Source organism: Triticum dicoccoides, chromosome 6B (assembly GCF_002162155.2).
Source record: "Triticum dicoccoides isolate Atlit2015 ecotype Zavitan chromosome 6B, WEW_v2.0, whole genome shotgun sequence".
NCBI classification, from domain to species: domain Eukaryota; kingdom Viridiplantae; phylum Streptophyta; class Magnoliopsida; order Poales; family Poaceae; genus Triticum; species Triticum dicoccoides.
The window spans coordinates 659060149-659074018 of NC_041391.1; the positions used below are offsets into that span (position 1 = coordinate 659060149).

Sequence of the window (13870 nt, forward strand, 5' to 3'; positions counted from 1 at the left end):
GACAGGGAGTCCAATATCTCCAGCGGCACATACCCAATTCGTCCTTCTGCATTGGCAACCATCATAGTCTGTGTTCTGTCCGGTGACAATGTCACCCTGATTTTTTAGGAAGGCAAACTCCGCAAACACGAACTAGTTAGAAGCATCAGATGCTATTTTATTAAATGTGTTGTCACCTTATTACAATCTCTAGGACCTCTCCAGTAGATAACTTGCAAAATTCAGAATAAGGAAAAATTGGTGCATCTCAGAATAAAACTCCTCCCAGCGTGAGGTCCAGTCTTGTAAGTTGTAACTGAAGCTCTAGGTTCAGGGTATCATCAATTAGACTAGCATAGCAAAATTAACATAGAACCCCAATGTATATACTCGAAGGAACTCTTATCTGGTCAGTCCAACAGCTAGGTAGTGTAACCTTCCTTCCAGCTGGCCAAGCTTTCAGTTCCAAAGTGAGCTACTGGCTTAGACACGTACACATATACGGTACCATGTTGTACAAATCTGAAGCACCCACCCATTGCTTTGACAGACACATTGGCACAACTCATCTTGCGGCGGTGTTCATACAAGTCAGCACAAAGATTTGACCATGGATGAACTTCAGATGAGAGACGCACTAGTTTGTGCACAACAAGATTATTACACCCTCTCGTACATAACTACTAGTACTACTCCATAGTTTGAAAAACATCAAAAATTAACCAGAGAGGAGAGAAGTGAATATGTCTTCAAAGACTGTGCACATTTCCCTCTGTCAGTTTGGATCATAATCAGTCCATGGCTTCAGGTAACTCATATCAGCAAGAAAACACATACTCTTACCTTGTTCTTCCCTTCTTGGTTCCTCGGGGCTCTCCGGGTGTTCCTCCCGGCCATGGCAGGACAGTCCACATCTTATTTACCCGTGGACGTCCACCAAGATGATTTTTTTTTAGGGTTTCCACGGAGACGATTTGTGGTGGGCTTGGATGCGGGCTTGGATTTTACGTCTACCTGCAGCTTTCTTGGAGACAGCCCATTTGATGAAATAGACGTTCTGTGCCAGAGAGATCGTTTTTCTAATGAACTGGGCCTGAGCACCGAAAGCCCGTCGGAATCAGGCCCACGACCTTGCACCAGCTGCACCACGCCGCTGCGCTCTTAGTTAGTTTGTTTAGTACCACCTCGCCAACAAGAGGAGGCAGTGGAGGGGGAGCCTGCTATATAACGATCCTTCGGTGCACCCTTGCAACATACTTACCTGGACGGGGTCGATGGCTGATCAAGAAAAGTCGTGGCCTATGCTAGTGGTTCACATTGCACTTGGTGGATGCGTTGGGCCTACCTACCATCTCCTCAAGTGGAAGAGTGGACGTCATAATTTGTGGTAGAGGGGGTACGCGTTCGCGCGCCCCCTGCCAATTCTCTAATTTAAATTTTTTCCTTCCTACTTTAGTGGTTCTTTGTGCTGAATTCACGTTCAGTTTCAGTTACTTTATCATGGCCTTGCAGAGTCAGCTTATATGGTGTTTCAAATTGCTGACAGGTCACTCAATCCAGTGTGACAGTATAGAAATAGACTGTGATGAGACGCATATGCAGCATTACGTGAAGTTGATGTTCAAGTGGCCTTTACAGTCTACGCTTTTAACAAAATTAGCAAACCTTGCACTTTACAGGCTCCAAAATCAGTGTCAGGATTTCTTTGAAGCTCAGACAGTCACTGTAGCGACACCGCAGTGCTGAAGCACCAACAATTTTACAAGCACAGCTACATCTGAATGTACAACGTAACGATGACTAGAATATCTATGTGTAGTTTAAACTGCTAAGCATCTCTTGGTAAGGTATCCCACCATGCATTTGGGATTCAGTGTTAATTAGCATTCTCGCATCAACGACCAGTTCTGCGAATCCGAATTCCAACCGGGTTACAGTCTCCTCAATGCACCATCAAAAAAACAGTCTCCTCAATGCAGCAAAGAAGACTAAAGTTCTGCTTGGAATCGGTGTATTTTTATACACCTGTATTTGTTTTACAAGTGTATCTTACCGTCCGTGTGCAAATTCCACCTGAGAATCAAAACGACGGATTGTGGTCTGTATATTTTACAGGGGTAAAAGCGCTGTATATTTTACAGGGGTAAAAGCGCTGGAAACGACAATCCAGTCAAGGCCTAACTTGGTAGCAGAGCTAGAGAATCAGTGGCCGTTCTGGATAGAACATTATACCTGATATAGTCTTGGAAGATAGTACTGAGCAAGAAGTATAAGCAACAAGAATGTTATACCTGATATTGTGGCCACATGATTTATGCGGGACAAGTGGGTTTAGCGGGATGTCCACATATTTTGGTTGTATTTGGTCCTGTAAGATTTAAACACTTAGCGTCACACAGCGATGAACGTAAGTTTCAGAGTACTCGTTTCTGTCTTCAGAGTTCATGTGGATATCCTTTCTGTCTACAGAGCAAAACAAAATTTTAGAACACCAACTGTATACGTGCATGACTGTCGATTGCTAACATCCATGCTCCAAGAGTGCATGAACTAATTAAAAGCATCAGATGCTAGTTTATTCAACGTGTGGTCATCTTATTACAGTCTCTAGGACAATAGATAGCTTGCAAAATTCAGAAAAAGAAAATTAGGAGCTTCTCAGATTAAAACTCCTCCCGGCGTGAGGTCCTACTTGTGACTGAAGCTTCAGGTTCAGGGTATCATCAATTACACTAGCATAGCAAAATTAACAGAGAACCCCAACGTATATACCCAAAGGAGCTCTTATCTGGTCGGTCCAACAGCTGACTGGTGTAACCTTTCTTCCAGCTGACCAAGCTTTCTGTTTCAAAGTCAGCTATACTAGCTTAGGCACATATACATATACGGTACGTATTATGCAAGTGTGAAGCACCCACCCATTGCTTTGACAAACACATTAGCGCAACTCATCTTGCAGCGGTGTTCCTACAAGTTAGTACAAACAGTTGACAATGGATGAACGCAATGCACAACAAGATTACATTCTCTCGTACTACATAAACATAACCTGAAAAACATCAAAATTAACCAGAGAGGAGATAACTGAATATATCTTCTAAGACTGCGCATATCTCCCTCTGTCAGTTGGCCATGGCCGGGGCGGGGGCTCTCCGTTTTCCTTTTTTTTTCCTTTTTTTTGAGGGGAGGGGGCTCTCCGGGTGCTCCTCTCGGCCATGGCAGGACAGTCCACATCGTTTCAGCACCTTTTTTTTTTGTTTTTTTGAGAAACACGAAGATGATTTATGTGGGCTTGGATGTGAGAGATCGTTTTTCTAGTGCCAGAGAGATCGGTTTTGTAGTGAACTGGGCCTGAGCACCAAAAGTCCCATCAGAATCAGGTCCACGACCTTGCACCAGCCGCACCACGGTGCTGCGCTCTTAGCCAGTTTGTTTAGTACCACCTCGCCAGCAAGAGGAGGCAGGAGAGGGAGAGACTGCTACATAATGATCCCTGGGTGCACCCTTCAACATACTTACCTGGACGGGGTGACTGATCAAGAAGAGTCATGGCCTAGGCTAGTGGTCCACATTGCACTTGGTGGATGTGCTGGCTTACCATCTTCCCAAGTGAGAGAGTGGACGTCATAATTTGTGATAGAGGGGGTACGCGTCCGCGCGGCCCCTGCCAATTTTTAAATAAGATTTGGCTTTTATAATTGTGAGGATTTATGTGTTTGTTTGGCCCCTGCCAATTCTCTAAATTAAACATTGGGCCTTTATTATTGAAATAGTACTAGCATTGCAGCTGCTGAAGACATAAGTTGTACTAGCAGATGTCTTATTTGGCGTAATATCACAGTCGAGGTACCTAATATTACACCCAGTTTCATTCTTGCAACTCATTTTCCAGCAGGCTGTTTGGTCATCAACAGATACTCCTAGCAAGCACCATACTGCACCTAGTACCTGAATGAAGAGGAGCAGGGGATCCTAAGAAAATTGCAATACATATCAAACCATGAAAGGTTGCCTATAAAAGCATATATATACCGTACATGACTAGCTAACAAGTAAAGTAGCAGGTTGTATTGTATACAGGCCCTCCACAGGCAGCCTTTGCAACAACTCCAGTAGCTTTGACAAATTCATAAGTTAGAGGGAATATGAGATATAGTCTTGGAAGATGCTGAGCAAGAACTATAACCACTAGAATGTTACTGTTATGCCCAGCAGTAGAGTACTTGATGCCTTGATAGCTGGTATCACATCTGCACATCTGCACATTAAGTAAAGATACATAAGCAGAATAAATACATGAGAAATTGAGATGAAATGCTTCTAGGCCGCACGGAACAATACATATGCACTAGATATATAGCTATGTGTGCATGGAGAGGCCAGAGTGGCAGATCAAAACCTATGGATTATAATTAATTACTGCCGGTCTAGTACGGCAGGAAATTGTGGTAATTTATATTGTGCCCGCACGTGCCCACATATGTTTTATGCGGGACAAGTGGGTCTAGCGTGATGTCCACATATTTTGGTTATATTTGGTCCTGTAAGATTTAAACACTTAGCGTCACAGAGCGATGAACGTAGTGTTAGATCCGTCGGAATCGGTTAGGCTAGATATTCCGGTAGTTCTTACCTTCTGCTTGTGGCTCAAGGAGGTCCCGGTTCCGGCCATGGTGGGGTGGCCGGTGATGGCAGAGAGTGGTGGCGTCGGTGGGCTTCCCATCGCTTCAGCGCCTCCCTTTGGATCATATAGGGTTAGGAGTGGGGAACAGTGGCGGTGACGAACCTCGTACCCTGTGCCCCTGGTCCCCACCTCCTCTTTATAGCACTGCGCGACAGGGGCCCACCAGCCTTGCTTGGGCTGGACGCCCCCGATCAGGGCGTGGGTCAAGGGCCCAATGAGCCGTTGGGCCCATTGGTGGAGAGATCAATCTAACATTCTCCCCCTTGATCTCATCATATACTTTTAACTTTATACTTTGAAATAACTCTTTTCAAAGTACTCGTTCCATCACAGATTTGCATGTAGAGCATGTCTCATCATCACGGTCTATCCCGATAGAATCAACACCTACAACACACACCTCTGTTTTGAAATAGTTTCTTTAACCTTGGGCCCTTTTATTGTCCGGAAGTGTTAGACTATACCATAAAACCCATGTAGACTGCGTGTTCTCCGAACACACTGGGCGGTAAGCCTTTAATAAGCAGATCTGCAAAACAATTGTCTGTTGCTTATGCTTCAAGCATTTCTACATAATTCCGGACTTTCTCCTTTACAACGCATAACTCTGTGTTAGTGTGTTTGGCATCAACACTTGACTCGTTGTCATAGGAGCACAAACTTTAAAATGGTTATCGTTGTTGCAACCATTATCAACTCCGGGTACAGGTCTCCTTAACCATTTTGCCTGTCCCTCAGCCTCATATCAAGCTATAAAGTATCTTTGCATCACATTTATGATAATTGTTTCATTCTTTGGAGCTTTTCCACACAAAAATCTCCAAGTATGAAAGCTAGCGACAATTGTGGATTTCGCTATACATTTCACAAGTCCTGTCTTTGTACTCACAATCTTTTGAGATGACTTATTTCTTTCAGCATGAGGCCAATATCCTTGACTCCATTCCAGTGATCTATATCTGGACTGGACATTACCAAAACAACCCGGTTACGTGAACTGTGTCACGGTAATGTTATACTTTTGCATTCATTAAGCTTCCAACAGCTGAAGCATATGGTACCATATTCATTTGGTCTATTTCGTATTGACTTTTGGAACACTAAAGTTCCCAAAATCATTACCCTTTACTATAAGAACAGGTGTAGGTTTTCTCGCATGCATACTTTAGAAACTTTCCTTAGCATGCCCATGCGACACTCCTAATACCCCTTTTATTCTTTTCTCGGTGAATCTCGATCCTTATAACGAGAGACATTCTTTTGAACTTTGAGGACAAAAACTTCTTTTCCTCCTGCAGTCGAATTAACATCACTACTAACAAGCAGAATGTTATCCGCATGTACAAGATATAGGAAATGAAATTACCATTCTATAACTTTATACAAACACAATTGTCCTCTCATTTTCTTTAACCCAAAACAACATTTAATTACTTTAGTCCATAAAGACTTCTTCAGGCAGTATCCCCTATGTTCTTTACTTTCATCTGAAGTAACTCAGATTATAATATCTTTCATCTGATGTAACTCAGATCATAATGTGCTACCAACACTCATTGTAATCTATTAGTGTAAAATGCGCAAAAACCTTTCGATCTTAGTCGTGTTTTACACCTTTACATATTTCCTTTGGAGTCACATTGACCTTGTAGACTCTTTACAGCCTACTGTTTTGGCTCCATTGGAAATTACTCATGAGTCCCGAACATCGTCAGAATTCATCAATTTCATTTCATCTCATAGTCTCTTATCATTTAGATAAGCAGACACTTCTCAAAAACTCGATTGAGCGCTCTAGATGAGGTGGGATCAACCTCCATTTGAATTTCACTAACATAGACTTTATAGTAATCAGAAGTATCTGATTTTCTCATTCCTTGAGACCATCTGTGTCTCAGGTACTAGCACTTCTTTCATATGGGTCTGTTGTTGCTCTGTCATTGCCAAAAGGCAAATTATTGTATAGTCTTTCATTTCCAAGAGGCAATAGGTTTTACAGGAACCTTTATCATAAGATCCATGTTAAATCATTCCTCCTTTATAGAGCTAACAATGGGTGTTGTATAGGTCATACAACGTGCTCCCCCAGATACAATCTATTTGAGTCTTAGGTATCTTCATACCATGCTCCCTCAGATTACTCCATCTTCACTAAGAATGGTGTATCTTTAAACTTTATTATTTGGGTTTATTCTGTTAAAACTTTTTTCTTTATGGCACTTTAAGCACCGTCTTAGTATTCCTTAGTCTTCTTTTCTTTAGGGGTATTATTATAATCATCGTACTCCCCCGGACGATCACATTCTTCATTAATGGGTATCTCATATTTCTTTCTCCCCCTCGAAATGTGGCAAGAACTTTTCTGCCACAATTTTGAAAAACCATTCACAACTCTTGTGAATTGAGGAAACTTTGAGTATCTACTTCATTTATCTGATTACTTCATATGTAATGAAGTTATCAGTTAACTGGTATGGGAGTACTTTTTCTTTATTCCATTTCAGAAACTCAATAGAATTCTTTATCATTAGTACTTTTGCAAGTCACACTTGCATATCATTCTTATCTTTAGGTTCGTCTGTAACTTTTATTCTCTTCGGATTTATTGAGTGCTTAATGACCGTTACACATAAGATGTACGGTCGATACGAGGAAGGCATAATAGCTACTCCATACTTTTCTCCCAGAGTGGGACACATTAAAAGCACATGAGTCATCATGTTTTTCTCCTGTCATACATGATAAGTCTGAGAAAATTTCTGCCGCCATACGGGTTACGCAAGGATTTTCCCAGACTTTTCCTGCCATGCTGGTTTTATCATAATCATCTTTCCCCGCCATGCGGGTAATTCCCTGTAAGGGACATAAAGGCCAGAATTGACTCTTTTTCTGCATATTCAATCATCAAATTTAGGAATAAATCCGAATATTCTTTAATACACATGCTTAATCCGACGTTGGTCAAATTAATCACGCATATCACTTATTGCATCTCATAGAAGATGAGAATTCTTTTCCATGGAGAGTACATGAAGACATTCGTCGAGCAAGACTCTCAATTATATATCTCTTTTCTTTTGAAGTCATTCTTTAGAGAGAACATACTCCCTTACGTTGACCTTTCTTTGTCATCTCTCGGGTCACAAGTACCCAGCCATTTGCTTTCACGAATGAAGGCATGGAAAACTTTTAGTGTGAGAAAACTTAACCAATAATCAACAATAATGAGCATAAAAATAACCCCATGTTTATCTAGTTAAAAAAAATATGCACATTAAACTTTTATAACTTTATTTTATATTCTAAATCACCGTTGGGCAGAATTAGAACAAAACATCATTCTTCTACATTAATTCCATATCACCGTTGGGCGGAAATGAAAATAATGCATATAACTCATAAACAATGTGATGATAGTATAAACTTTTTTTTCATAGTATGTCTATTAAACAACTTTGTTAAGAAATAACCATCATCACCAACTTTATTACAGCGGAAACAAGAAATATACATTTCTCTTGTTCAAGAGCATTTCTTGATCTTTTATCGGTTCTCTGAAAATTTTGATACAACTTTTATCAGAGATTTAAGCTTTGAACATAAGACTCATAGAATTATAATATCGTCATCATCAACATTGGTCAGAAAATAACAATACCATAATTAAACTTTAATCAAATGTCTTTCTACTGTTATAGCAGAAGCTATCTGCATCTTATTTCACCCACAGGGGAAAAACATTGCTAAGAACAGTTCTTCCAATTAATTTTTTCCGTTGGTTCCAATTTAATTGGAGGATACAACTTTTATTTTGCAGCGGAAAACTTTACAATATTCTATTCAGAAACAATTCTATACTCTTTTACTCTCTAAGCAATTTTAACCGGTTGGTTCAAAAATGCATTAGAATATAATCTTTTTATTTAGTTCTATTCACTTTTTCAAAAAAAAGAAATTTTATTTTTATTTGCAGCAGATAAACATGAATAGAAAAATCATGGACTTTTTTATTCTTTACAAAAACTTTTCTTTGACCAAATAAAAATTCATGAACTTTATTATTTTCTTTGTAAAATTCATGAACATTTCCTTTTCTGAAAATTTTCTATTTTAATTTTCAGAAACTTTTTCTGTTTACTTTTTTTTTCTAAAACAAAATTTTCGTTGGAAAATATTTGCATAGAAAAACTATTTAAAATATGCCCAAAATCTGGAGAAATAACAACAACAAAAAATGCAGCTGGCCCCGCGCGCTGCTACGGCTTCGGCCCAGCGCCCCGCGCGTGCGCCCGCGGCGGCTGGCCTGGTCCGACTCAACTTTTGGCCCAAAAAGCCCGGGGCGAGGCTAGGGTTTCGATCTCAGCCGTTCGATTGCATCTAACGATCCAGCGAACTTTTCTCTCGAACAAAACCGAGGAGAGCCCCCGATCTGAAAACCTAGCCCCCATTCTCTCGATGCTTCTTTCCCTCTTCGTCTCTGTAGTCGCCCGCGACGTCGATGGCCCAGCCGCCGGCGACGGCGCCGAGGGCCACCGCGCCGCGCCCGGCCGCCGGCGACGGCCACCCTGCCGCGCCTCTTTTTCCCTTCCTTTCCTCCCTCCATATCTCTAGTGACAGAGAAAGAGAGCAGCGGGGTCGAGCCCTCTCTGATCCCCATCGCCGCGGACCTCTCTAGCTGCCGGCGGCTGGCCGGTGGCTAGCGAGGCTCCCCGGCGCGGTGAGGCTCCACCTTTTCCCTTTCCCCTTCTGTTTTCTTCTTTTCTTTTATCCTTAACACACCGTGGCAGAGAGAGAGAGAGAGAGCGAGAACCTGCTGCCTCCTTTGCTCCCATTCGAGTTCAACGATGGCAGAGCGAACGACAGCGGCGTCGTGGCCTTCCCCCTCGCTGGTTGCGCGTCCACCTTGCGGTGAGCGCGCCGCCGTCGAGCGGATTGGTCGCAGTGCCCTTTGCCCCTTGCGGGGTTGTTCTTCGACCGGATGGCTCGGCTTGCCGATGCCCGTTCGGATCGAGAGGGGCTGGCGCGGCCGGAGTGGCGGCGCACTTTGCCGGCGGGGGCCGAGGCCCTCTGCCGGTAAACTTTCTGCTTTTTTGTTGTTGTTTGTCTCTGCCCTGCTAGGGTTCTTTGGGAAGGGGTGGGGAGGGAGGGATTTTTTTTCTGTGTATGCACTTTGTACCGAAATTCTTAGCCTAGATGGCCTGATACCATTGTTAGATCCGTCGGGATCGGTTAGGCTAGATATTCCGGTAGTTCTTACCTTCTGCTTGTGGCTCAAGGAGGTCCCGGTTCCGGCCATGGTGGGGTGGCCGGTGATGGCAGAGAGTGGTGGCGTCGATGGGCTTCCCATCGCTTCAGCGCCTCCCTTTGGATCGGATAGAGTTAGGAGTGGGGAACAGTGGCGGTGACGAACCTCGTACCCTGTGCCCCTGGTCCCCACCTCCTCTTTATAGCACTGCGCAACAGGGGCCCACCAGCCTTGCTTGGGCTGGACGCCCCCGATCACGGCGTGGGTCAAGGGCCCAATGAGCCGTTGGGCCCATTGGTGGAGAGATATCCGTTTCTGTCTTCAGAGTTCACGTGGATATCCTTTCTGCCTTCAGAGCAAACGAAATTTTAGAACACCAACTGTATACGTGCATGACTCTGTCAATTGCTAACATCCATGCTCCAAGAGTGCACGAACTAATTAAAAGCATCAGATGCTAGTTTATTCAATGTGTGGTCACCTCATTACAATCTCTAGGACAGTAGATAACCTGAAAAATTCAGAATAAGGAAAATTGGTGCTTCTCAGAATAAAAACTCCTCCCAGCGTGAGGTTCTACTTGTAACTGAAGCTTCAGGTAAGACTAAATATATCTTCTAAGACTGTGCACATCTCCCTCTGTCAGTTTGGATCATAATCAGTCCATGGCTTCAGATAACTCATGTCGGCAATCATGTAAAAAAAAAAACTCTCGCAGACCTCGTCGATATCTCCAACCCCTGGGTACAATTGCTCCTTGTGCCACACCCGGTGCTTGCCGTCGATGAGCATCAGAAGCACCTGGCCTTCCGGCCCCAACACCCTGGTCTTACGTCTACCATCCTTGATTTCAGCTAGCTATTTTCAGTGACATGCTTACTCCTCTTGGATTTTATTCCATGATAAGTTTTTTTTTTGAGTAACATTCCATGATAAGTATGTATTGGAAGTTGAAATGCCAGCTTTCGTGGAGACAGCCCATTTGATTTTATTTTTTGAGGGGTGGAGACAGCCCATTTGATGAAATAGACATTCTGTGCCAGAGAGATCATTTTTCTAATGAAGTGGGCCTGAGCACCGGAATCAAGCCCACGACCTTGCACCAGCTGCACCAGGGCGCTCTTGGTTAGTTTGTTTAGTACCACCTCGCCAGCGAGAGGAGGCAGGGGAGGGGGAGCCTGCTATATAATGACCCCTCGGTGCAACCTTGCAACATACTTACCTGGACGGGGTCGACGGCTGATCAAGAAGAGTCGTGGCCTAGGCTAGTGGTCCATATTGCACTTGGTGGATGCGTTGGCCTACCATCTCCCCAAGTGGGAGAGTGGACGTCGTAATTTGTGGTAGAGGGGGTACGCGTTCGCGCGGCCCCTGCCAATTCTCTGAATTAAATTTTGTCCTTCCTACTTTAGTGATTCTTTGTGCTGAATTCACGTTCAGTTTCAGTTACTTTATCCTGGCCTTGCAGAGTCAGCTTATATGGTTTCAAATTGCTGACAGGTCACTCAATCCAGTGTGGCATTTTAGAAATAGACAGTGTGATGAGACGCATATGCAGCATTACCTGAAGTTGATGTTCAAGTGGCCTTTACAGTCTATACTTTCAACAAAATAGCGAACCTTGTACAGACAGACAGTCAGTTTATAGGCTCCAAAATGATACAGACTATGGCATCAATGTCAGGATTTCTTTGAAACTCAGACAGCCAGTGTAGCGGCACCCTGTGCTGAGGCACTAAGAATTTTACAAATGTACAACGTACAGATGACTATTATATAAGTGTACTTTAAATTGTTATAAGCATCTCTTGGTAAGGTATCCCACCATGCATTTGGGATTCAGTGTTAATTAGCATTCTCGCATCAACGACCAGTTCTGCGAATCCGAATTCCAACCGGGTTACAGTCTCCTCAATGGACCGTCAAAAAAACAGTCTCCTGAATGCAGCAAAGAAGACTAAAGTTCTGCTTGGAATCGGTGTATTTTTATTGTTTTACAAGTGTATCTTACCGTCCGTGTGCAAATTCCACCTGAGAATCAAAACGACGGATTGTGGTCTATATATTTTACAGGGGTAAAAGCGCTGTATATTTTACAGGGGTAAAAGCGCTGGAAACGAGAATCCAATCAAGGCCTAACTTGGTAGCAGAGCTAGAGAATCAGTGGCCGTTCTGGATAGACCATTATACCTTACTCGTAGGGTTCGACCGAGAAATCTGGCTCGTCCGGCTTCTTTAGTGTCGGCAACTCTTTTATGGCCTGAAGCCCTTTCCTGTTCCTAGCCATGACTTTACCGGCCACCATTCTTATTTCTTAGAAAGATATTCCTCATGGGTGGAGGAACATCTTCACCATCCGAGTCTTCTGATCTCATGGACGGGCTGCAGGGTTCAGGGTATCATATCATCAATTAGACTAGCATAGCAAAATTAACAGAGAACCCCAACGTATATACTCAAAGGAACTCTTATCTTGTCAGTCCAACAGCTGAGTAGTGTAACCTTCCTTCCAGCTGACCAAGCTTTCATTTCCAAAGTGAGCTATACTAGCTTAGGCACACACACATATACGCTACCTGTTATGCAAGTCTGCTTTGAAAAGCACATTGGCACAACTCATCTTGCAGCAGTGTTCCTACAAGTTAGTACAAACATTTGACCATGGATGAACTTCATATGAAAAACGCACTAGTTTGTGCACAGCAAGATTGCATTCTCTCGTACATAACTACTACTACTACACAATCTGAAAAACATCAAAATTAACCAGAGAGGAGAGAACTGAATATATCTTCTAAGACCGCGCACATCTCCCTTTGTCAGTTTGGATCATTATCAGCACATACCCTTACCTTGTTCTTCCCTTGGGTCGTCGGGGCTCTTGCAGACCTCGCCGATATCGTCAATCCCTGTGCCACACCAGGTGCTTGCCCGTCGATGGGCATCACAAGCACCTGGTCTTGTCTTCCGGCCCCAACACCCTCCGGTGGTGCTCCCCGTGCGGCCATGCCGGCCTTTCACTCCCTTTGTTTCCACCACTGTTTTTTTTTAGAAGAATTTCCACCGCTGCTTTTTTTTAGATGAATTTCCACCGCTGCTATGATGGCAGAAGTTGCAGCCTGATCCATCTAAGCCGCAGTGGATGATGGCAGAAGCTGCTATGATGGCAGAAGCTGCTATGATCTTACCAATTTTTGATGAAATAGACAAACACTATGCCAGAGCGCTTTTCTAATGAACTGGGCCTGAGCACGAGAGCCCCATCAGAATCAGGCCCACGACCTTGCACATGCATAATTGGTTTGCTACCAACATTTGGTATTGCCAATATTTGTCAAGCCAACATTTGGTAAAATCAAAAATTGCCAATATTTGGCAACTTCTTGTGAGATTGGCAATGAAAATTGGCAAGCAATCAATCTCTAGCCAAAATTTGGCAGTTAACAAAATTTGGCATGCTAACTTTTAGCATCAAACCAATTATGCTCTAAGTTAGTTTGTTTAGTACCACCTCGCCTACGGGAGGAGGCTGGGGAGGAAGAATCAGCTATATAATGAGCCCTCGGTGCACCCTTGCAACATACTTACCTGGACGGGGTCGACGGCTGATCAAGAAAAGTCGTGGCCTAGGCTAGTGATCCACATTGCACTTGGTGGATGCGCTGGCCTACCATCTCCCTAAGTGGGAAAGTGGACGTCGTAATTTATGGTAGAGGGGGTACGCGTTCGCGCGGCCCCTGCCAATTCTCTAAATCAACTTTTGGTCCTTCAGTGATCAATATTCAGTAGCTTTCTGCTAAATTCATGTAAAGTTTCAGCTACATCAACCTGGCCTTGCAGAATCAGCATGTTCCAAATTGCTAGCCGCCAAAAAATAATATGATGGCAGGTCACTCCTTCAAATTGCTAGCCGCCAAAAAATAATTTGATAGCAGGTCACTCCATCTAGTGTGTGACAGTTT

At 43.4% G+C, this 13870-nt stretch overlaps 4 non-coding genes across 4 annotated transcripts; all 4 read left to right on the forward strand.

Annotated features, from left to right (window-relative positions):
* Positions 1 to 1232: 1232 nt before the first annotated feature.
* On the forward strand, positions 1233 to 1398 carry LOC119326856. The gene has a single exon (XR_005158221.1). It is a non-coding gene; the product is annotated as a U1 spliceosomal RNA (small nuclear RNA).
* A 2092-nt stretch (positions 1399 to 3490) lies between these two features.
* Positions 3491 to 3647, forward strand: LOC119326858. Its single transcript, XR_005158223.1, has one exon. It is a non-coding gene; the product is annotated as a U1 spliceosomal RNA (small nuclear RNA).
* A 7475-nt stretch (positions 3648 to 11122) lies between these two features.
* LOC119326835 lies at positions 11123 to 11283 on the forward strand. The gene has a single exon (XR_005158201.1). It is a non-coding gene; the product is annotated as a U1 spliceosomal RNA (small nuclear RNA).
* A 2205-nt stretch (positions 11284 to 13488) lies between these two features.
* LOC119326841 lies at positions 13489 to 13649 on the forward strand. Its single transcript, XR_005158206.1, has one exon. It is a non-coding gene; the product is annotated as a U1 spliceosomal RNA (small nuclear RNA).
* The last annotated feature ends 221 nt before the right edge of the window (positions 13650 to 13870 follow it).